Source organism: Pongo abelii, chromosome X, assembly GCF_028885655.2.
Source record: "Pongo abelii isolate AG06213 chromosome X, NHGRI_mPonAbe1-v2.0_pri, whole genome shotgun sequence".
NCBI lineage: Eukaryota > Metazoa > Chordata > Mammalia > Primates > Hominidae > Pongo > Pongo abelii.
The window spans coordinates 144,059,313-144,085,321 of record NC_072008.2 but is presented as its reverse complement, the minus strand read 5'-3'; the positions used below and the strand labels follow the sequence as shown (position 1 = coordinate 144,085,321).

The following is a 26,009-nucleotide window of genomic DNA, read 5'->3' as shown; positions in this document are numbered from 1 at the left end:
TCCTGACCTCAGGTGATCTGCCCGCCTTGGTCTCCCAAAGTGCTGGGATTACAGGCGTGAGCCACTGTGCCCAGCCCATATTTCTATCAGCAGTTTGGTCACAACAATTTAACCAGTCTCTAAGAAGTTTTAAACTTTCCCCCATCATCCTGTCTTCTGCGCCCTCCAAACTCTTCCAAACTCTGCCCATTACCAACCTCTAAAGCAGCTTCCACATCTTCAGGTATCTTTATAGCAATGTCCCCCTCCTTGTTTTCTGTGTCAGTCTGTTCTTGCATTGCTACAAAGAAATAACAGCCTGTTTAATTTATAAAGAAAAGAAGTTTAATTGGTTCATAGTTCTGCAGGCTTTATAGGAAGCATGGTGCTAGCATCTGCTTCTGATGAGGTCTCAGGAATCTTACAATCATGGCAGAAAGCAACAGGGAGCCAACATGTCACATGGTGAGAGCAAGAGTAAGAGAGAGTCTAGGGGAGGAGGTGCCACACTCTTTTAAATAACCGGACCTTTTATTTTTTGATTATGGCCATTCTTGCAGGAGTAAGGTGGTATCACATTGTGGTTTTGATTTGCATTTCCCTGGTCGTTAGTGATATTGAGCATTTTTTCATGTTTGTTGGCCATTTGTACATCTTCTTCTGAGAATTGTCTATTCGTGTACGTAGCTCACTTTTTGATGGGGTTGTTTTTTTCTTGCTCACTTGTTTGAGTTCTTTGTAGATTCTAGATATTAGTCCTTTGTCAGATATATAGATTGCAAAGATTTTCTCCCTATCTGTGGGTTGTTTGTTAGCACTGCTGATTGTTTCTTTTGCTGTGAAGAAGCTTTTTAGTTTAAGATTGTTTGTTTTGCTGTGAAGAAGCTTTTTAGTTTAATTAAGTCCCATCTATTTACCTTTGTTTTTGTTGCATTTGCTTTTGGGTTCTTGGTCATAAAGTCTTTGCCTAAGCCAATGTCTAGAAGGGTTCTTCCTATGTTATCTTGTAGAATCTTTATCATTTCAGGTGTAAGGTTTAAGTCTTTGATCCATCTTGAGTTGATTTTTGTATAAGGTGAGAGATGAGGATCCAGTTTCATTATTCTACATGTGGTTTGCCAATTACCCCAGCACCATATGTTGAATAGACTGTCCTTTCCTCACTTTATGTTTTTGTCTGCTTTGTCAAAGATCAGTTGGCTGTAAGTATTTGGATTTATTTCTGGGTTCTCTATTCTGTTCCACTGGTCTATGTGCCTATTTTTATACCAGCACCATGTTGTTTTGATGACTATGGCCTTATAGTATAGTTTGAAGTCAGGTAATGTGATGTCTCTCAATTTTTTCTTTTTGCTTAGTCTTGCTTTGGCTATGCATGCTCTTTTTTGGTTTCTTATGAATTTTTGGATGTTTTTTTCTAGTTCTGTGAAGAATGATGGTGGTATTTTGATGGAAATTGCATTGAATTTGAAAATTGCTTTTGGTAGTATGGTCATTTTCACAATATTGGTTCTACTCACCCCTGAGCATGGGATGTTTCCATTTGTTTGTGTCATCTATGGTTTCTTTCAGCAGTGTTTTGTACTTTTACTTGTAGAGGTCTTTCACATCCTTGGTTAGGTATATTCCTAAGTATTTTTGTGGGGTTTTTTTTTGTTTTTTTTTTTTGCAGCTATTGTGAAAGGGGTTGAGTTCTTGATTTGATTCTCTGCTTGGTCACTGTTGGTGTATAGCAGAGCTACTAATTTGTCTACATTAATTTTATATTCTGAAACTTTGCAGAATTCATTTATCAGTTCTAGGAGCATTTTGGAGGAGTCTTTAGGGTTTTCTAGGTATACAATCATATGTCAGGTGTATTAGTCTGTTTTTGTGCTGCTGATAAAGACATGCCCAAGACTGGGAACAAAAAGAGGTTTAATGGACTTACAATTCCACATGGCTGGGGAGACCTCACAATCATGGTGGAAGGAAAGGAGAAGCAAGTCACGTCTTACTTGGATGGTGGCAGGTAAAGAGAGCTTGTGCAGGATTTTGTGAGACTCATTCACTATCACAAGAACAGTGCATGAAAGACCCAACTCCATAATCCAATCACCTCCCACTGGCTTCCTCCCATGAAATGTGGGAATTGAGGGAGTTACAATTCAAGATGAGATTTGGGTGGTGGGGACACAGCCAAACCATATCATTCTGTGTCCCCTCAGGCTCAACACCACGTGGAAACTGCCAAGGGTTGGGTCTTGCACCCTCTGAAGCCATGGCCTGAGCTGTGCCTTGGCCCCTTTTAGTCATGGCTGGAGTGGCTGGGACACAGGACACCAAGTCCCTAGACTGCACACAGCATGGGCAACCTGGGCCTGGCCCACGAAACCATTTTTTCCTCCTAGGCCTCAGGGCCTGCAATAGAAGGGGCTGCTGTGAAGACCTCTGACATGCTGTGGAGACATTTTCCCCAGCTGCAAATTTCTGCAGCTGGGTTGAATTTCTCCTCAGAAAATGGGATTTTCTTTTCTATCACATTCTCAGGTGGCAAATTTTCCAAACTTTTGTGCTCTCCTTCCCTTATAAAACTGAATGCCTTTAACAGCACCCTAGTTACCTCTTGAATGCTTTACTGCTTAGAAATTTCTTCTGCCAAATACCCTAAATCATCACTCTCAAGTTCAAAGTTCCACAAATCTCTAGGGCAGGGGCAAAATACCAGCAGTCTCTTTGCTAAAACATAACAAGGGTCACCTTTGCTCCAGTTCCCAACAAGTTCTTCATCTCCATCTGAGACCACCTCAGCCTGGAGCTTATTGTTCATATCGCTATCAGCATCTTTGTCAAGGCCAATCAACAAATGTCTAGGGAGTTCTAAACTTTCCCACATTTTCCTGTCTTCTGAGCCCTCCAAATTGTTTGAACCTCTGCCTGCTACCCAGTTTCAAAGTCACTTCCACATTTTCAGATATCTTTTCAGCAGCACCCCACTCCTGGTACAAATTTACTGTATTAGTCTGTTTTCATGCTGCTGATAAAGACATACATGAGACTGGGATGATAAAGAGGTTTAATGGACTTATAGTTCCATATGGCTGGGGAAGCCTCACAATCATGGTGGAAAAAGGAGCAAGTCACATCTTACATGGATGGTGGCAGGCAAAGAGCTTGCACAGAGAAACTCCCATTTCTAAAACCGTCAGATCTCTTGAGACTCATTCACTATCACGAGAACAGTGAAGGAAAAACTCACCCCCATAACACGGGAATTGTGGGAGTTAAATTCAAGATGACATTTGAGTGGGGACACAGCCAAACCATGTCATTGGGGATGTGGTGAAAAGGGAACACTTGTACACTGCTGGTGGGAATGTAAACTAGCACAAACACTATGAAAAACAGTGTGGAGATTCCTTAAAGAACTAAAAGTAGAAGTACCATTTGATCCAGCAATCCCACTACCAGATATCTATCCAGAAGAAAAGAAGTCATTATGCAAAAATAATACTTACGCACGCAGTTTGTTTTTTTTTTTTTCTTGAAATGGAGTCTGTTTCTGTCACCCAGGCTGGAATGCAGTGGCACAATCTCAGCTCACTGCAACCTCCACCTCCCGGGTTCAAGCAATTCTCCTGCCTCAGCTTCCCGAGTAGCTGGGATTATAGGCACACACCACTGCACCTGGCTAATTTTCATATATTTAGTAGAGATGGGGTTTCACCATGTTGGCCAGGCTGGTCTTGAACTTCTGACCTAAGGTGACCACCCGCCTCCAAGACAGACGCCAGGCTGGTCTTGAACACCTGACTGCAGGTGATCCACCCACCTCAGCCTCCCAAAGTGCTTGGATTACAGGTATGAGCCACTGCACCCAGCCTACACATGCATTTTTATAGCAGCACAATTCACTATTGCAAAAATATGGAACCAGCCCAAATGCCCATCAATCAATGAGTGGATAAAGAAATTGTGGTATATACATAACATGGAATACTACTCAGCTATGAAAAGGAATTAAATAATGGCATTTGCAGCTACCTGGTTGGAACTGGGGACCATTATTCTAAGTGAAGTGACTCAGGAATGGAAAACCAAACACTGTATGTTCTCACTCCTAAGTGGCAGCTAACTTATAAGGATGCAAAGGCATAAGAATGATACAATGGACTTTGGGAACTCGGCGGGAAAGGGTTGCGGGGGTGGTGAGGGGTAAAAGACTACAAATTGGGTACAGTGTATACTGCTTGGGTGATGGGTGCACCCAAATCTCAGAAATCACCACTAAGGAACTTATTCATGTAACCCAACTCCACCTGTTCTCCAAAAACGTATGGAAATTAAAAATTAAAAAATAAAAATAAAGGCCAGCTCACGCCTGTAATCCCAGCACTTTGGGAGGCCGAGGCAGGTGGATCAGCTGAGGTCAGGAGTTCAAGACCAGCCTGGTCAACATGGTGAAACCCTGTCTCTACTAAAAATACAAAAATTAGCCAGGCATGGTGGCTGACACCTGTAATCCCAGCTACTCGGGAGGCTGAGGCAGGAGAATCACTTGAACCTGGGAGATGGAGGTTGCAGTGAGCTGAGATTGTATCATCGCGTTCCAACCTGGGCAAGAGCGAAACTTCATCTCAAAAATAAATAAATAAATAAAAAGGAACAATAAATAAATAAATAAGCAAGCAGAGCTCATGTGAATGGACTGAGCAAGACCTCATTCATCACCAAGTGGATGGAACTAAGACATTAATGAGGGGTTTGACTCCATGATCCAATAACTGCCACCAGGCCCCACCTCCAACATTGGGGATTACATTTTAACATGAGATTTGGAGGGAACAAAAGTCCAAACTATATCAGTGGTGAACCACTGCAGTTTATCTTCTGGCTTTTTCTGCTATACTTTACCAAAACAGAAGGAAATTCTCACTTTGAAACAACATTTCCATATGCATTGTTCAGATTATTTATTAATCTAATTTTCTTTTTTAAACATCAATTCTGTGCCTAATTATGCTTTCTACATAGCATCTATTTATTAATTCAACAATACTGACTGCATACCTACTATATGTCATGAACTGTTGTAGGTGGCAAGGATACAGTAATTAACAAGGTAGACATAATCTTTATATTCATGGAATGCACATTGTAGAAAATGGCTGGGGAGACAATAAATAAGAAGGAATAAATAAACAAGAAAATTTCAAATAGTTATAAGTAATGTAATGATAATAAAATAGTAATAGGATAACAAGTAATTGACTTTTATGGTTTGTAAATTGGAAAGGAAATTTACCGTACATAGGGCAGTAAGGGTAAACTTTTCTGACGAGGTGTTTCTTTTTTTTTTTTTTGAAACAGAGTCTCGCTCTGTCGCCCAGGCTGGAGTGCTGCAGTGGCGCAATCTTGGCTCACTGCAAGCTCCACCTCCAGGGTTCACGCCATTCTCCTGCCCCAGCCTCCCGAGTAGCTGGGACTACAGGCGCCCGCCACCATGCCCGGCTAATTTTTTGTATCTTTAGTAGAGACGGGGTTTCACCCTGTTAGCCAGGATGGTCTCGATCTCCTGACCTCGTGATCCACTCAGCCTCCCAAAGTGCTGGGAGGAGGTGTTTCTTGAGCTGCAACCTGTATGATGAGAAGGATATGGTTCATTTGAGCTGATATGAAAGTAAAGCGAGAAAATAAGCCTTGAGAAAATCTGAGGGCAGTGAGTTTCAGAACGACATAAAGAATAACTAGTACAAAGGCCCTGAGAAACCAAAAGAAGACCAACAAGGCTGGATGGAGTTTAGTGACAGAGGGGAAATCATACAAAATGGGATGAGAGACTAGGCATGGACAAATTACATTGGGCCCTGGAGGCCATAGTCAATAATTTATGTCTAAGAACAATGAGAAGGCAATAGCACATTTTGAGCCAAGGAATAACATAATCTACCTTATGTTTTAAAAGAATAATTCTGGAGGCTCTTTATAAAATGTATTATAAAGGGTCAAGAATAGAAACAGTAATGCCAGTTAGGAAATTATTTCAGTAATTCAGGGGAGGTGATGGTGGCTTTGACCAGGATTGTAGCTCCAGAGATAGTGTGAAGTTGTCAAACTCTGAATATATTTTGAAGGTAGAGCCAAAAGGATTTACTTACAGATTAGATGTAGGATGCAAGAGGAAAATGGGACTTGTATTAGCAACATTATAACTAGAGTCAAACTGTCTAGTAGTGAGTTGGACAATAAATGGGTCAGAGGAAGAGATTACTGGGGGCCAAATCAGGAAGGTTTCACGGTCTTCAAGGAAAAATCTGAGTGTGTTTATGTGTGTGTAAGAGTGTGTGTGTGTGTGTGACAGAGTACAGAGATACAGAGATATAGAGAGCAATTTATCTTATTGAAGATGATCCTGTTGACGATTTACTTCTATAATTGGCCAAAGACAATATTTTCTGTTTTGATTGACTGAATTGAGGAGGTCTTTGCTTTGTCAAACTGCTCCTGGAGCTGACACTTCAACACAAACTAGGGCACACCCACTTGGTGACTTCTGAAGTAGCAATGATTGTTATAGTGTCTCAAGCTGTGCTTAATGGGGAGACGTGGCTGGGGTATCTGCATGCATTGTGCAGATGCAGGAGAAGAGAAAGAGCAAACCTATCTCCCCAGCTGTGGCTAGAAAGCCTGCCCATTAGAGGTCCTTTTGCACTTCACAGGCAGGAGTATATTCTACAAGCAAAGCCATCCCACAGGTGCAGAACTGGAGCACAATTGATTTCCTTTGTGGAACTAGCCACAGAGAAATCCTTCATGTATGCTCCCAGACTCGGTGGCAGTTTCAAGTTGATGTGAAGTGCAGATACATAGCATAGAAGTGTTACTGTTGGAACATTTTGGAATTTCAAAGCATCACCTGATGGGAGAAGGTGTGGAAAGCAAGCACTAACCCTCCTGCCAGAGAAAACAGGGGTTAAAGAAGGGAAGCAGTTTTTCACATGGTGGAAAGCAGAGTCACACTTTTTTTTATTACGCTGTATTGAAATTTTCCTCTTTAATGCCTCTATATTCCAGGAATTGATCTTTCTTGTTCCTCTTTAGCAGAGTGACTGCCACATAGTATATGCTGATGAGATATTGTGGCTGAATGAATGAAAAACTGAACCTAAATCAAACTTAGAGTCTCTGCCAACCGAGTCATGTTGTCAATATTTGTTACTAACAAATATGAAATTCCAGTTCCAATTCCTGTCTTTGTGCTTGGTACCTGTGATACAATCAGGCTATGTCTATGTAGTGTTGCTAGAGCAGTTGGTTTTGTGGAACTTGCCAGGAAAGGGAAAGAAGTCAACAGTCTCAAATGATTGGTTTGAATGGTACGTTTTCCTGCTCAGTTGCTGAATCTTTTGTCTGAATTGACAAAGTAAACAAATAAACAAAAACCAAATAAATCAAAAAGCACATTGATGTCACTAGATGCAATTACATCCATGTCCTGACCTGTGGCCATCGGCATAAAACCTGAGACACTGAAGAGTGGGGTAAAAGTTTGTATATACAACCATTCCTTTTCATCACCTTAGGGTTTGAGGTGGGGTGGAGATGGCCAGATCAGTTGTTTGATGTCATGAATTGAAAATACTCAACTGATTTAGTCAATTTTTAGTACTTATATAATCAGGGCTCTTGTATAATCAGTGTCCACTTTTTCCGTAAAGTATCAGGCTCTTTGTCACTTCTCAAATACCCCCTTTTTAAAGACTGCAAATATTGGATACCTTAAGTCATCTCTGTTTGAAGATTTCCCCACCTAAACCTCTCCAGCCATTCTCTGCACCTCCCCCTACCTTGGCAGCTGCATGTCTTCCAAAGACTTCCTTTCCAATCAAGACTGAAATACATGTTCAATTTTTGAGTAACCAAATATGGGACTGTCTGTATCAGCAAGCGATATTTTTGCCAGTCAGTCCTGATTTGATGAATTGAAGGTTTCCATAGACTTTCCCAGGTGCCAACTGCTTAAGCTAAACAATGACACCAAATGAAACTGTCTATCAAACAAAGGCACATCAGGAGGAGAAACAAAATGACACTGATGTTATTAAGGCTGCCTCCGCTGAGGAGCTATAAGCAAGGCAGAGTCTTCATATTGCACAAGCCAGCTAAAACAAAGAAAGATAGAGCTAACACAAAGAAAAATAGGAGAAAACACACAAAGAGGAACTAAGATAATACCTATAGAAGAAAATTTAAATTGCAGATGGATTTGTCATTTCTCGTCCTTCATATATAGAAGGAGGCTATTTCTGTATATCTCCTGTTTGGCGTGTAATCTTTAGTAACAAACATGTAGTTTTAAACACTATGTTAATAAACAAATAAAATGCATAATATTGTCAGGTCTAATAGAATGTTTCCATGAGTTAAAAGTTTAACTACCCCATGGTAGCATAACTGTAAGTGAACTTATTTTCCAACGAGTGGAGAAAAAGTGATTTTATAACAACAACTTCCACATCCACTCCCTATTTATCATACAGTTCTGTCCATCACCAGCAGCCTGATATTACAAAGAGCAAAAACACTTAACGGACTTGCTCTCATTAGAAGATGCATACCATCTAATGCTGGGGGAAAGAAAACTAAGACAGCAGTTGGGAAGCAATTTATTTTATTTATTCTTGCCACTGCATTTTTTGGACCTGTAATATATTCCACCCATCAGAAAGCTTTATCTCAGCTGGAAAACATAAATTCTTATTTTGGTATTCAAAATTCCAACTCTTTGTGAAATTCTAAGTGCCTTTAAAAAATTGAAATGCTCATGGGTGACATTTATTATTATAGGTAAAATACATAGTTACATTCATATTTTAAAAGAGTGTACATTTACAACTCATATCCTTAAAAAATAAATGATTAAAAAGCAAAATAAAACACACCTTGTCAAGAGCATAATTGAAAATGAGAACTTTCCTTCATTGGTTTGATTTCAGCTTGCTTATCAGGTTTTATGCTTACTGTGTATCAAAAAAATGTACTCTTGTGCCACATATCCAAAGAGAGAATGATATCACTACAAAATATTTAAACTGTTTTCTTTACTGCCAGCTATCATTGTATCAGGATGCTGCTGAGCTTCTTGGGAGTTGTAGTTTTCAGTTCTGGTTAACTAGTAGGTATAAGAATGCTTGAGTGAGTATTTACAAGAAGAGGATACATTTTGGAATTCTCACAAGTAAAGAAATGAAATAAAAGTATGAAGGAAAGGCCACTAAATGATCTATTTTCTACTGCTTGCATGTAGTATTTTTTATTCCTTTCATTTTTGATCATGTAACTGTGACAATATAGGGCGATTCAAAAATAATTGGACGCTTGCATGAATATTTACTCAGTAACTAGGTGCTATATGAAATTGTAGAATGTACCTAATTATAGAGTTACCTTTACAAGTAGCTAACCATTGGAGAAGTTTTGGTTTCCTGTTCGTATATAACCTAGTTACTGAATAATAAATGTTTGAGTGTTCTATTGTGTTTGACTACTCTATAATTATTTGTTGTGGAAAGTGTGCATGGATGCCTTTCAATTAAAATATATGCTGCAAAATAGCAAAAATCATTTTAAGTTCTCGTGAAAACTGTCCCAAGTCATCCATCAACAGATATGTATTATTTTTATTTTAAATGCATAGTCTTCTTCCTTTTTTTTTTTTTTTTTTTGAGATGGAGTCTCACTCTGTTGCCCTTGCTGGAGTGCAGTGGCACCATCTCTGCTCACTGCAACCTCTGCCTCCTGGGTTCAAGCGATTCTCCTTCCTCAGCCTCCTGAGTAGCTGGGACTACAGGCATGCATCACCACGCCCAGCCAATTTTTGTATTTTTAGTAAAGACAGGGTTTCCCCATATTGGTCAGGCCAGTCTTGAACTCCTGACCTCCTGATCCGCCTGCCTCGACCTCCCAAAGTGCTGGGATTACAGGTGTGAGCCACTGCGCCCAGCCGTAAACACGAAGCTAGTCAAGCGCAGTTGTAGTGGGAGACCATATTTTTAAAATAAATTTTGATCTCACTAAATCAGCTCCTGTACTATGGCAAGAAAGTGAGAAATAGATATATGTACTTGAAACCAAGAAGTCAAATTTGATATTTAAAGTCAATACATAGATAGACACATAAAAAACATACTTAGATACAGAGAGAGAGAGAGAGAAAATACACTCACTACCAGGGACTGGACACATAGACTGGATTGGATCCGGGTTGTTAAAGAGCTTCCGAAAACGACTCTGACTGGGTCTATACAAGCTTACCAAATTGTCCATTTTGACTAAATTGACCAATCAATTTAATGAAATAGCCACTTAACTCCCCCCACCTCAATTTGACAAAAACCACCTGTTAAGGAACTTGGAGATAGTCTTATTTTCCTGATCTTTCCAAACAACAATTCCCTCTACTGCTCTGCTCACCTGTCTCCTCCAAGAAACACTTTACTGGTTCAATTGTTTTCTCAATTGTGACTGGAGTTAGTAAATAACTATTTGTTCCCCAGGACACAAATTTTCCTGGAATTGAGGGAGTTACAGTAATCAACTGAGCTGATGGCTGCCCTGGGCAGAACCATTTAAAGGCTACCCAGGAGCAGGTTAAACTCCTGAGTGCTCTAAGAATCCTGCTTAAATCAAAAAAATCCATGAACTGCTGGTTTGGCATTCAGTTCACCATTTCATAGCCTGTACTTTGCTTCTCAGGTAGTGATCTGAAATACTTATTCAGCTACAATTTCTCTTGGGGCTAGCCAATAAACTGAGCAGGTCAGGCCAAATCACAATTCTTCAAGAAACGGCCACCCGATGAAAAGACTCTGTTTACTATTTAGACTTAGATGCCCTGATTTTGAAACGTATAATGAGAAAGGAAACATAATTGTGCATTTTTAATTGAAATGTGTTCATTTCCATTTTAATTCTTATTATGGTTCTCTACAAGAGACAATAAATTTATTGTCTTCCAAGAGAACATGCAAGAAGGGTCTAGAAGGCTCACTTGCTTTTTTCCCTGGGCATGAGATACCCACCATCTTCCACAAGATGGCAGGCAGTTTTCATTTTACTGTTGGTGATCAACAGGAAATTGCTCCACTCTCAAACGACAGCAGCCCCAGGTAGCTAGGGTGACATTTGCTTTACATTATGATACACACTAATTAATCATTAGTGATCCCAGAGGTAAGTCTGCTAAAAATTCTTTGCTATGGCTTTTCACAGCAGGGGCTTTCAATATTGATACTATTACATGCACATATGTTCAGCCAGTATATGTTATAGCCACGGCTTTAAGCTTTCAGGTTATTTTAATTAATATTGCCTAGATTAATATTCACCTCTTATTTGGAAGGGGAAATGGTAAGGCTAGTGAAATAAATACAGAAAGAAAAAGCAGTGAACAAAACTCTGAAAAGCTAAAGGCAACTTTGCCAAGTTTTCAGCTTGAAGCACCTTTGTCTTCTGGCATTTGTTGACATCGTCAACTTTTTCCCAGGCCCAGCTCAAAATCTCTGGGGCAAAAATCCTTTAAAGATTTGGATTGGCAACACCACTGCACACTTAACTTGCATGCTATGGTCTCAAAACACATCGCTTCATGAAGGATTTACTCCATCTCATCAACTAACAGGAAATGTTCACATTACCTTTCAACATGAATTCAATTTCACAGCAAGAAGCCTCGTTATTATAAGCAATTCCACCAGGCATGAGCCACAACCCAAGCTACAGACAATGAGCACAGATGTTCTTCTTACTTAAGAAGAGCCTTTCAAAAAGGCTCATCAACCCACCTGAACAGACACAGCCAGCCCAGTTTTCTCCACCACATGAAGCTAGACCAAGACAAAGATCACCTGCCTGGATGTACCACACCCAATTCCACTCTTAAGCAGTTTAGGTTCACACCTTAGTTCCAGTTATAACTGGTTAGTTCTCTGCTTGGTTCAGCTCCACCCACCCCTAGGCCTTGGTAACACATCTCTTGTAAAGTTTCTATTACTCCTTCATTAAAATGTAGTTTTCTTCTGATAGGGACACTTCCTTCATAACCACTTTAGCAGTGTTTTTTGAACTTTAATGTGTAGATGTGTCACCTGCAAATCTTGATAAAAATGCAGATTCTGATTCAGCGCGTTAGAGGTTTAACCTGAGATTCTGTATTTCTAATGAGCTCCCAGATGATCCTGGGTGCTGTTGGTTTACAAGCCGCACTTGAGTTAGCAAAGCTCTAAAGTTCCTTCATTCATCCACACTCTATATATCCTGGGGTAAAAAGACTGGCAAGCGTTTCCAGACTCCCCATTCCAGACTCTTCTAGGCTTCTTTTCATCAGTAACCCCTCCTCGTTTGAAGCCTTCATTATTTGACTGATAAACTTTTCAGAGTCATCTTCAGATCTCTCTCCCAGGCTTTCCACTGCATTCACTAAACATTCTGAAATCCAGATTACCATCTTCTTTCCACCAGATCCCCTCTTACCTCCTGAATAACTTCAACCTTCATGTAGATAACTCATTCATGACACTGGCCTTGATCCCCTTTATTCCAATGACCTTCATCTGTATTCTACCTTACCAATCATCTTAGTGGCCACATCATGACCTTATTGTCATCTGAAACTGTTCTTACCCTAAATTCTTAAACCTCAAAATTTCACTCCCTTACTTCAGTCTGCAAGAGACTCCAAGCTCTCTTTTTCCTCAGTCCCACTAAACATATGCTCCCACCCCCATTGGACATCGGACTTTCCCCTCCTTGTATACCTCCCTATTCTTGCCACCAGGTGCTTTCACCTCTATTTCTACCCATTCAGGAGACCATGGTTAATCACTTCTAAACTCAATAATAATACATTTTCTCTAATGTCATCTTTTTCTGAGACTACTGTGCTAAACTCAATCCTGGGTGCACCCATAGTTATTGTTTTACTCCTCCCCATCTATAAAGATCCTAGTGAGCACACACACAGGCAACTCATCCTTCTGAGTGGCCCCACTATATACTCACATATCGACCTTCAGTTGGGCCTGCAACACTGCTGCTCAATGCTCTTATTTGTTTCCTGACAAATGCTTTTCTGACCCTTTCTATGCTTCTCAAACTGTCATGTTATAAAACATAAATGTCCTCAGTTCCCATTCCTTCCCACCACAGTCTTTCCATATCTTCATCCAATCTGTTTTCCTTTTCTCCTGTTATATCTTCATTTCAAAATTAACCCCAACAATTTTGTTAGCCTTAGAGTATAAATCTCTGTTATGCTCTTCATTCTACCTTGATGCATCAATTTTCCATTTTCTTAAATGATAACACTTTTTTTTCCCATTGGGTCCTTTCTCTCAGCCAACACATACTCCCATGTTTCCCTCACTAATCATCAGCCCTCAACCAAAAATGCTCTTCATAATGTTACTTCTTATTCACTCTAGGTACAATCTCAACCTTAATTTTTATTTTATAAACATTAAAAATAATTCCCTTATTCATCATTGCTACTTTGTAAATCATCCATTCTCTTATTAATTCCCTGTAAGTGTGTATCCTAATATAAAGTAAATGTCACACTTAGGAGCTGCCTTTGCAACTCCACTAAACAGCCTCTTAGTTTTCAATCTCAATAGCCTCACAGATGCCCTCAATGTATTTCACCCCTTGGCAACATTTGACACCGATGCTCAGTCTCTGACAGAAACATTTTCCTCCAATCACCCTGGTTCTCTCAGCCTTCCTATTTCACTTTTTATTTCTTCTGCTGATTAATCACTGTTATATCTCTATCAAATTCTTAATGTCAATGCTCCAAAGAGTTTGCCCTTACCCTTCTCTCTGGATTTTACACTTCTATCTCTCTCTTTCTGGGCTATCATTGGCATTCCCTTGATACCAGTTTTCTTTATAACGCTTATTATGTTCTAACTTATATTTTACTTATTTATTACGTTTATTGGCATCTACCCCCTCCCTACTTCATCCCTGCAAGAATGTCAGCCCCATGAAAGCAGAGAATTTTGTCTGTACACTCACATACATTAAGCATCTGGATTAATACTTGGAACATAGTAAGTGTTCAATAAATTTTGCGGAATAAAGGAACTATCAGCTATGAAATAATCAGTGCCATATCTAGATCTCTACACTTAATCCTTCTCTCAAATATACACATCCTTATGGTTATTTTACCAACACTTCAAACTTAACATGGCCCAAACCAAAGTCATTATATCTGCCTGTGCCAAACTTGCTCTTCCTGCAATTGTTCCTAGCTCAGAAGAAAGTTTGAAGTCATTTTGACTCCTTTATCTTTTTTCACCATGCAGAGCCAATCAGTCATCAAGCCCTGTGGATTTAAACGTCTCCAATGGCTTGCATGCCTATGGCCCTTCTATTTTCATCCTCACATCCACAGCCACAGTCCCATTTCTCGTCTTGCCTGCAATCTTAAAATATCCTCCTAAAATTACTTTCCTCCTGCCAGCAGTTTCTCACTATCATCTATCCTACACAATCTTACCTGACTTATTGTCCCCCAAAAAACAAGTCTGATAACATCACCTCTCTCTTGAAAAGTCTACAAATAATGTTCATTTTCTATAGGCCCAAATCTGAATTTCTTGGCCTGACCTTAAATTTCCTCTATCATCTATCACCTTTGAATCTCTTTTTAGGCTTCATCTACATATTTTTTCACAGTCCCTATGCTCTAGACATTTCTAATCTGGATGCTCACATGCCCAATGAAGAGAAAAGATTCTAAGAGAACACAGATTAGAAGAATGGTGACTTGTTTAAACAAAATATGACAAGACTCACTGGATGAATGGAATGACTTAAAACTAACTTTTGGCAAGGAATTGAGATCTGAAGAAGACAAGACAAAACTCTGATAAAACCCTACTTCTCTGCCCAATGGCCTAGATGGGGTTCTCAACGTGAGACCCATGGGCTATCTGCATCAGAATTTTCTAGGGGTGAACCCTGGTATCTTTATTTATAACATACTTCCCAGGAGATTCACTCACATCTTCAAGGTTGAGAACAATTGACTTAGGGAGCAATATCCGTATTTTTCATTTTTGAAGGGCATGAGAAAAAAATCTGTGTCCTCGTACCCCTAAGTAGATGGAAAAGACACTGGACTGGGAGTCAGAAAAGTTAGTTTCTTTTCTTAGCTTTGTTCCTTACTTGCCTATGTGCTTGGGCAAGTCACTTACCACCATATGCAAATGCAGAGACTGGTGGAAATGACCTCTCAGGACCCTTGTCATCATAGGAATTGTTGTTTCCATGGGCCTCATCAACTCACATCCTGGAATTTTATGCAACCACAGTGAATTTCATGCCATCACCCTGATCAACAACTATGAGTTAAGAAATGACTGAGAAAGTGACTCAAATATCCCTTTCTCAGGGACACCTTCATTGTTGACTATACCTAAAAGAACAAGCCCTTGGTCAATGCTTGTTATTCCCCTGGCCAAATTTATTTTTTGCCATTGCAGTTAACACTGACTTATTATGTGTTTCACTCCATTATCTTGCTTACTGTCTATCTTCCTCCACTGCACTGTGCGCTGTATCATGGCGGGGGTTGTGCCTATTTTGTTTGTTCATGGCTATGTCATCCGAACCTTTAACAAAGCTTGGCATATAACAAATTATAGCTTCATAGCTCTCCTCATTTTTCTTGGTTCTCACTCCTTATCTTATCCCTTTAATCTGTCTCTCTCTGTCTTTCCCTACTCCCTCTCTCTCCCGGCTTTCTTCCCCTTTCTCTGTCCTGTACTCTGACCTTTTTATACCCCTTAAAGCTGTGACAAGGAAGATGGGATAAGGCGAACAGGTTGATAATAGAGGATAAGTCATGCTCATTTTCAGTCTCTCAGTTTATACAGATGAATCCCAGATTAAGGAAAATTTTCTCCCTAGAACTTTGAGAGGTTCTTCTAGACCTGAGAAGATGTTTAGCAGAGTCTGATTGTTTATTAGGGATACGCTGACCTCTGAAGTTTAGGGAATAATGCTTATGATCTCTGTAAGGAGAGCACCACTAATCCACTTACATTATTAACAAGCAAGCAAACAACAGTAACAAAAAATCAATTCAAACAAAATAGCAGACAATGGTTCCAAGACATGGATTTCATTAAATTTTGGCATGAAGTTATGCAGACTACATTTTGCCTTTCTGCAAGAGGAACTCAAATTCATTCACAAGGTCTTCTGGAGGCAAAATTATGGAGCAGAGCATATTTGTCGCTGGCTCCTCCCTGTGAGCATCTTTTTCATTCCTTTATCTCACAGTAACTCACTCAAGTATTCTATCCTCCAGCTCCCCACTCAGATGGCATGAACCATCTTGCCCTCGTGAGCAGAAGCCCTTCAGAGCCCAAGCTTCCACCCAGCTCAGTAGACCAGGGAACCTTGGCCACTATGCCAATAGGAATGATAAAACATATTTTTGTCAACTGGGGCTTTCTAAAAGGAAGATAATGCTCCCTCCTTTGCTAATAGCCTATTGGTATGTTGGTGATGTTAAGGATAGAGATTTTGAACATGAGAATGGAAAAAGAAATGTCTTACAGTAAATCTGTTTTTCATATCCTCTAATGCGGCCTTTGAAGCAGCTGCCCACTCTTACATGAATAAGATGGAAACATCTCTATAAGTCTTGGAGTCAAATTTTGTACACAAAAACTGTGATGCCATTTAGCCAGAAAGATACATTCAGCAAACTTGTGTGAGCCAGTAGAAGAGTGCTAGGTCCTAAGAGGCTGCTCAGTAAATATGTGCTAAATGAAAACACAAAGCTAGGTCTTATGGAAGGCTGAACCTTTTATGCAAATATTAGCTGGTACAGCGAGCATAAAATAAGTGTTAAGGATTTGGTTTCAAAGTATAGAAAGGGCAAAGGGAAAGAAACAGCCTCCAAAGTAGAGATTTATATTTTCATTTAAAACAAACTAAACACTATCCTTTTTTCTCTGTTGGAACACAAGATTATCCTTTCCTCTCTGTTGGATGACAAGCAAGTTTCAGGTATCTCATGATCTGACCAAAGCTATATTTGAGGCTTAGTGTAACCGGTGAGCAACTTGGCCTCTCTGCCTCCCAGGAGATGCTCCTTTTAAGAGCTTGGCAGCAAGAAATTGCCTTTAAAGGGAAAACCTTGTGGCCAGTTTTTACTCTGTCAATTGAGGATTTAGCCTTTGACTTTGTTTAACTTCTGTTTTGGACAGGACTGTGGACCAGGACACTAAAAGACGGAGAGGGCAAACTTATAACCCTGTATTCACAAAGACTGATGAAGAAAAGATCCAATATGAATCTTAAGGATACTTGAAAGTTCTGGTCCCTCTGTTTGCCTCTCTCTTACCCAATCAGGCTAGTTGCAAGTCAATTTAACAATTAAGTATGAAGTGACAACTTGGTGTCAGGCACTTTGCTAAATGCTGTTCTTTCCATTGATCTGTCCATCTATCCATCCAACAAATATTCACTGAGTACCTACTATATCAATGCAATATGTTAGGTGCTAGATAACGTAAGCATGGTCTCTAGGTTTCATGTACATTACAATCAAATGGGGGGGACAATTTTTCTGCTGAAAAAATTTGATTAAATATCATCAAAATAACAATATTATATGTTGAGGATTTACTATGTGACTTGCACAGATCCAGATACCATGTATGTGTTATCTATTTTAATTCTCACAGCAACCTAGCAGGTGGGTCTTACTATCCTCATTTTACAGATAAAGAAAATGAGGCTCAGAGAGGTAAAGTAACTTGTTCAAGATCACAGAGATATTAACTTGCATTTAAACACATGGCTAAATGATTCCAAAGCCTATGCCCTTTCCAGAATATCCTATTGTCTCTAGAGAGGCAGTTAAAAGAGCAATCAGAATTTTTTTATCTAAACAAGCCAGATCTCTTTTCCTTCATGTTGACTTTTGCTCAGAGACTTCCGCTGATGATATGAAATGTCTGGGCACATACATATTTACCCCAAAGAACATTTTCTATGAACTTTCAAGAAAATCAATTGTGGAATTATATACTCTGCCTTGTTGAATGACTTATAATTGTGTGTTTTACCTTTTATAACCATTCTCGATGGCAATCAAGATGGCACAAAAAAGATACATAGTGTCTTTATTGAATCATGAGCCTGTGACAATCCATTGAGTCAAAAGAGAAGAGGTGTATGGGCCACTGCCATGAGCTTTTGATCACAAAAGTTGAAGGCTCCAAGTACTGACATCACTGAACCCGAGAGTCTTACTCATTTATGGATGGTTTGTACTCCAGGCATAGTATGAGACCAAGACAGCACCTCTCTAAGCAGAATTTTGTGAGCACAACACTACTCAGCCAGTGGTGCTGGGCTCCAGAGAAAATCCCTTCCACACATACATACAGGGTTCTCCCACCTGTCTCTTTCCCCTAGCCTGGAAGGTTCTTCATCTGTGTTTACTTGTAAATATCTGATCCTCCCATTGAAACCCAACTAAAATTATACATTCTCCACAATGGCCTCTCCAACAATTTCAGTCAGAATCAACTTCTATCTTCTTTCCTCAAAAACCTATACAGATCTTTGTCAGATAAAGGTTTTTTTTGTTTTTTTTTTTAAAAACAGAATTTGGTTCAATGGGTACTTTTTCATCTATGAGATTGTGAACTCCTAGCAGTCAGGGACTTTCTCTTGATCTTCTGTCTATCCCCACAGCATCCAATACGGTATGTATGAAATGTTTTACTAAATATTAAGTGCTTATTGAATACATTCAGCTGATTAATCAAAAATTTAAACCCATTGTTTCTAGACCACAATCCCCCCAGCTCACACCCCACTGGGGCCCTGGCACTGGAGAGGTGAGGAGGCAGAATAATAATGAAAACAACTTTAGCTTTGAATATAAACCACCCTGAGCTCGAATTTAACAATGTAACTTCTTGCAAGTGTAAATCTAGGCAAATCATTTTGCTCTCTGAGACTCAGTTTTCCTTGTATATACAATCGGGATAACAACTCTCACAAAATTGTTGAAGGAGATAATATGAGACAGGTGTATGTATATACATACATGTACATGTGCACACACATACCATACATTAGACACACAAAAACCTTAGTTTCTCTTTTTCTTTTAGCATAGACACAGGCCCAATGTAAAAAAAAAAAAAAAAAAAAAAAACAAAAAAAACAAACATTAACCCATGCTATTGTAGAAGCTAAGAGGAAACTTCCCTTCTGCCCTCTGAAGGTTTACTGAAAATGAACCAACAATAGGCAGATTAATAGGAGAAAAGGCATACAAAGTTAGTTAACATTGCAGGGGAATGATTACCCAATATCCCAATGAGGTCCAGATGCGTATAGACGCTTCTTCATAGGATAAGGGAGATGGGAGTGTAGGAGTAAATGATTTTTAGGGGGCAATGAATGGACCTGGGAGGCAGACATTATCTTATGAGTGATTCTATTTGGAAATCAAATAGGACTGGAGAACAAACAATGGTTTGGGACAAAGTTTGAAGTTCATTGTGCTCTAGGTGTGGTGTTTAATTTTCAGTCTTTTCCTCTGTGATATAAATTTTAATCTTCTCTGTTTAACAAAATTTCAGGGAAGGGATCTAAGGCAATTCCTCTTTGGGGATCTGGTTACTAGGTAGAAAAAGGTACTTCAGAGAACAGCCTCATCCTATGCTTTGAGAGAGACAGAGGCTTGAGGGACAGGAATGGGGGAAGGTCAGAGAGACCTTGAGGCAGCTTCTTTAGTTTAACATGTCAAAACACCATATTTTGGGGTGTTGTTTTCTGAGCTCCAACACTATCACGGGTTGTCAATCGACAAGTCGTCAAATGAATTCACATTTACTAAGCCAGGTAAATTTCACTATTTGCCAAGCTCTGTGCTACATTTTACAGGGGAGATGCAGGAATAGAAGAAAAAGGCTCTGCATTCAGAGAGCTTACAAACTATAGGTAGAGGCAAGAAAACCATGAGAGACACACATTAAGAATCCCAGAAGACATATAGCAATTGCCAGAGGTATTCAGAAGAGAAATAGGCCTAAATGGACCGACAAAATTGGGGAAAGCTTCAATGCCCTTTGAAGAAGAGGTTGAGACACAATGGAAAGAACAGAAAGTGGCCATTCCAGTCAGGAAAAATGACATGTGTGCAAATGTTGGGGTGGGAGCATGCTCAGCACACTGGAGGAGAGCCAGGCACTCAGTCTGGATCCCTCTGAGATCAGGTATTGGGGGTTGGGTGAGTTTTGGATGGTGGAGGGCCTTGAGTGCCCAGTTAAAATTAACATTACTAGTCATTGGCAAAGAGCAATCCGTGGGGTCCCCTTACTGGAAACTGATTTCCAATTTAAGAGACATCTCTGCTGAGGCCATGCTTTTCATATATATAAAGTGCCCACTAAAAAGAAGCAGTCAGGACTACTGGGCTGAAGGAAGGAAGGAGGTCAGTTATCCTGCATCAGCTTCTGGAGTTGGGGAGTCTTTGGGCCCTTTGTGTCTGACAGCAGTGATAGACTGCCCTTCCCCCACCGGAGCTGCCCTCACTGCGTGCTGGGGCCTGACTCCCCCACAATTCCAACAAAGCTACCCCAGAGAATCCAGTGAAAGTAGGCGTCACCCAGTTCCAGGCTGCACATCTCACACTGCACCCACAGAACTGAAGTCTACCACAAGTGCCCCAGAATGGTTTGCTGGCCATGGCTATAGGGTAAGGCCTCCTGCTCCTTCATGTGCCTGGGGTGGGGGGGCCGGAGTCACACTGATTGGCTTCCAGCTGGTTTTGCTGAGCTCTAACAATAATAAAGATGGGACTCTTTACCAGTGAGGTCATGAATTGAAGAGTAGGAGGGGGACAAGCTCCGCACCCTGCTCTGGATTCCCCCCATCCCCTCACTGCCCAGCCTGCCACCACCTGCTGGGTAGGAAAGTTTTCTTGGCAGGGAAGAGGAATGGTGAATGGGGAGAGGCCAGGTGGTGGGGTGGTTTGCTCTGTCTGGGAGGCTGGATGGAATGACGACAGCATTGTGAGCCTCTGGTTCTGTGTGGGCGAGCAGCACAGTAGCGAGGAGCCCTTATCAGGTGAACTCAAGTGCTTATCAGCTCACTCCACCAACTGCTGCCTCTCCTCCCCCATGCGCCTCCAGGCTGTTTATTTTCTGTTAGAAAAGGGGGATCTGCATGTCAGCTCATTTGCATTCTTTGGTCCCAAACAAAACCATATTAAAGTGCATTGAAGAGCCGGGCTAACTGGACAGGCTGCTTGCCTTGGGGAAGAAAAAGTCCTTACGATGAAAAGGAGACAATGTAGTATTCTATTTTCACGCCAAGTACAATGCCTGCATCAGGGGGAAAAATTCTCCCATTCGTTCTGATCAGCAAGCCTGAATGTGATAATTAGTTAGCATCTTCTTCAACAGCCTTCAGATATATTATTTTGTTTTTCATTATTTTTTACCAACTTGTTTTAAGACCTGTAAATGTAGCTGGAGAATAAAAGAAAGGAAAGGAGGGAGCAGCAACTTCAGCAGTGGCCTGGTGATCTCTCCAGAAGTGTGGATGCAGTTCCTTTTCTTACTTGGGAAACAGATGGTGTTTTATGCTTAACACAATCAGCACCGCCTCTCTATCTGTGCCCCTAACCTTCCCCACCTGTGTGAAACCTAATCAGCGCCTAATGAACATACTTGGAGCTGTCTGGATGGAATTAGTCCCAGTAGGAGCCGGCCTTCAGGTACCCAGCACTCTCTTAAAGCTGTGTAGCTGCAAAAGACAAGAAATCTTTACATCAGGGCTAATTAAATAAAGGTCTGCCTCTGCAAAATACATGTTGTCTCTCCCCACCCCCTCAGAAAGTAGGCAACACTCAGGGTATTACATTGTTTAGCTTCTCCCAACAACTATGGACAAAGGTTTGTATTTTGAATTTCATCCAAAAACATGAGACATCAAATTCCTTTTCAGTCATTCCCACTTGGGTGTGGGCCTCCTTTGTGCAAATGGATGCACACTAATGACCACAACATTTAGGGACAAACTTGCCCCCTTCCCATTGACAAATCTATAATCGGGTCCCAAGGGAACAAAGGAATTAGTCAAAGTGCTAGCTTAAACACACAGACACATATACACACAGACACACACACACACACACACACACACACACACACACACAGTGGCATTATCAAATTATTTTTGACATATTTGGAATTTTATGAAGCACTACAACAAGCTAGAGGCTTCTGGGTAATGTGTGAATCACTAGGAAGAAACCCACCATTTTCTGGTCAAAAGCTGTGCCTTTTGATGACATAACAAGGTCAATAGGTCATGGTAGCTCCATTACCTCACCTTGAGTTGAACCCTTCTGATGACATACCAAAGTATAAATCATCATGGATTAGCCAGAATACCCCTCCCCTCACCCTACCCACATCTCTTTAAAGTTTGTAAGGAATGAGAACCCAAAGACTCTGTCCCTACTCTCTTCATCTCCCTGTGGATTTCACTGAAGGGTCATGCTAGTGCTCCTCACCTCTCCCCCTTGGGATCAGAAGGAGTCTTATGCCTGTCCTAGTTTCATGGAACTAGAAACAATATGAATCCTAGATTGGCTTAGCTCAGTTAGGTCCAAGCAAGACCCCTGGCTCATTTCCTTGTCCTAGCCTGGACTTCCATCAATCTGTAAACCAGAGGTAAGCAAACTATAGATAGCCCTTGAACCAAATCCTTTTTTTTTTTTTTTTTGTAAATAAAGTTTTATTAGCATGCAGTCATCCCTATTTGTTTATGTACAGCTTGTAACTGCTTTCCCACTACAATAGTGGAGTTGAATAGTTCTGACAGAAATCATATGGCTCATATGGCTTAAAATATTTAGTTATTTAGCCTTTTACAGGAAAAGTTTGCTGGCCTGTGTTCTAAGGCTTTGTATTGCAGAGTTCTAATTGGACCACACTATTCTTTCTTTGGAGCTAGCTGTGACAGACAGGACTAGCTGGATTTCCTAGGCCGACTAAGAATCCCGAAGCCTAGCTGGGAAGGTGACCGCATCCACCTTTAAACAAAGGGCTTGCAACTTAGCTCACACCCGACCAATCAGAGACCTCACTAAAATGCTAATTATGCAAAAACGGGAGGTAAAGAAATAGCCAATCATCTATTGCCCAAGAGCACAGTGGGAGGGACAAGGATCGGGATATAAACCCAGGCATTCGAGCCGGCAACGGCAACCCCCTTTGGGTCCCCTCCCTTTCTATAGGAGCTCTGTTTTCACTCTGTTTCACTCTATTAAATCTTGCAACTGCATTCTTCTGGTCCGTGTTTGTTACGCTGGAGCCGAGCTTTCTCTCGCAGTCCACCACTGCTGTTTGCCGCCGTCACAGACCCGCCGCTGACTTCCATCCCTCCAGATCTGGCAGAGTGTCTGCTGTGCTCCTGATCCAGCAAGGCACCCATTGCCACTCCCGATCAGGCTAAAGGCTTGCCATTGTTCCTGCATGGCTAAGTGCCTGGGTTCATCCTAATGGAGCTGAACATTAGTCACTGGGTTCCACGGTTCTCTTCCGTGACCCACGGCTTCTAATACAGCTATAACACTCACCACATGGTCCAAGATTCCATTCCTTGGAATCTGTGAGGCCAAGAACCCCAGGTCAGAGAACACGAGGCTTGCCACCATCTTGGAAGTGGCTCGCCACCATCTTGGAAGCGGCTCACCACCATCTTGGGAGCTCTGTGAGCAAGGAACCCCCTGTAACAGTTGTATTCATATTTTGAAGGTCTAGTGGTCTCCTGTCTTTAGCTAAACTTGTCTCAGCATGTATTTACCGTCAATTCACCATAGGTGGGTAATAAAAATGAGGCAGTGGCTGTTTCCCATCTTCCTTACCTGGAAATCCCAGAGGGGACTTCAGCTTATGTTTTGTGCCCTTACTCATCCTGCCCTTGTTTTAGAAAAGGTGAGATAGGAGAATCAGAATGCCTCCCTCTCAGATCTGAAAGGCACACCAAAAAACATGAATCACTTCTAGTAGAAAGTGCAGGTGATGAAGATGCTTCAGAGGACACAAAACAAATAATATCAAAGGTAGGAGTCCTCTGAGAGAACCTGACACAAAATACACCACTTTGTGTTGGATCTAAAACATCCTCAGAAGCCTCAATGTTCCTTTTGGCCACAGCCTCAGCTAACAGAGCTTTAAAGAGAATTCCCTGAAAACTGTCCTCAATATCTGTTTATGTCTGTTCCTCAACTGTGGAAAGAAAGGGAAAACACTGTATTGCATTTCTAAGTATGATCAAACTCTGGGACAGAACTTGCCATAACTAAAAGTCATTTGGAAATATATTTAAGTATGTTAGCAACAGAATGAGCTGTGTTTCCAAGTCAGGAAGAATTTGTACCCTGCATGGAAGTCTTTGGCTACTTGATAACTTTATTTTTCTAAAACATGACTGGAAATTTTATTAATATGGAAAGAATTATTTTTAAAAATAAATCAGAAAATAGCATTAATGATAACTACTCTACTTTCTACTTAATGTTAAAAGCAATAATAGTAAAAACATTTAAGAATTTATGAGGTGCCAGACACTATTCCAAGGGCATTGTATTTATCATCTCATCATCTCACAACTCTTTGAGATTCTTTTTATCATTTTAATTTTTCATGTTGGTTTTTAATTTATTTTAATTTTTTATTTATTCCCATAGTACAACTGAAAAGGACTGAAGTTAGAGTCAAGTAACCTGCCCAAGTTTTCAACAACTAACAAGTAGTCGAGATAGAATGAAAATATCATTCACCCTGACCCTCCCACCAAATCAGGAGCCATGATGCCTTGAGCGCTCTTGCTAGTAATAGAGATGAATTTGCCTGAACTATCCATACTCTCAGATCTGTTCCTCTAGTGTCTAACACCAAATGTTATAAGACATTCCTAAAATAGAGAAAAGCGGAGCCATTTTTGCTGGGATCCAGCTTATGGGCTTTTATAAGAACTATCCTGAGCAGAGGCAGAGGAGGGGGCTGCCTGCATATAATGAACATCTGAGGGATGCCTATCATTGGAAGAGTTCCTCACCACCACTCTGGCAGACCTTTCTTTAATATTATTCCTCTGGCCTAAAGTATTGTTTCTCCAAAGCCTGTTCTGTAAAACATATTAGCCTTCCACTTAGCAAAGAGAGCTGAAGGCAAAGGAGGGAAAGCAATTAGAAGGCTGTTGCTGTGGTCCAGGAGGGATACACCGAGGACCTAAACGGTGGCAGAGTTAACAGAAAGGAGGGGCCAGAATCGAGATATTATGAAAACAGGCAGGACATTGTGACTGTACTGGGCAAGGATGGGCTAGCTACTATAACAAGCAAATTCTGAAGTGCATAATGGCTCAAACTTCTTTGAAGGAGAAGTTTGTTTCTGGCTCACATAACAGCACTGAACACCTGGAGAAACAGGCAGATCAGCCATCCTCCATGGAGGGTATCAGGCTGACAAGTGGCTCTGCAATCTGCAACATGTGAGTTTCCATGTTGTTCTGGGAGCTATCCCCACTCCAGCAAGCAGAACACCCTCTTCTCTGAAGCCACATACCCTTCTGCTAAGAACTCTGTTCAACAGCCATTTTCTCTTCATGTACCACTCTCTAATCTGGTTTCCCACAGTACTCTGGGCACATCTCATTCATAGCAGTTATTATTACTACACTGAAATTGTACATTTCTCTGTCATTCCACTAGAAGGTAAGTTCTTTCAGAGTGAACACCATGTCTTGTATTCATCTCTACATAGCTAGTGCCTAGCTCTGTGTGCTAGGTATACAATAAATGCTTGCTAAATGTCAGTTGAAAAAAATGAGTGAGTGAATGAATGAATGCATGTGTATCTCTTTACGAGCTCTTAAAGCTACACAGTACTCATGGTTTCATTATTTTCTCAATATAAAAATATTAACCT

General features: G+C 40.6%; 1 protein-coding gene across 2 annotated transcripts in view; it reads right to left on the bottom strand.

Annotated features, from left to right (window-relative positions):
- Positions 1-26,009, bottom strand: part of ZIC3 (Zic family member 3) — a 421,061-nt gene that overhangs the window by 45,738 nt on the left and 349,314 nt on the right. The window contains exon 6 of one of the 2 annotated variants that reach the window (XM_054545137.2): positions 21,738-21,813. The exons of the other annotated variant lie outside the window; for it this stretch is intronic. The gene's annotated coding sequence lies outside the window, so the exon portion shown is untranslated. Of the gene's footprint in view, positions 1-21,737; positions 21,814-26,009 lie in introns of those variants that run through there. 2 annotated transcript variants of the gene reach the window in all.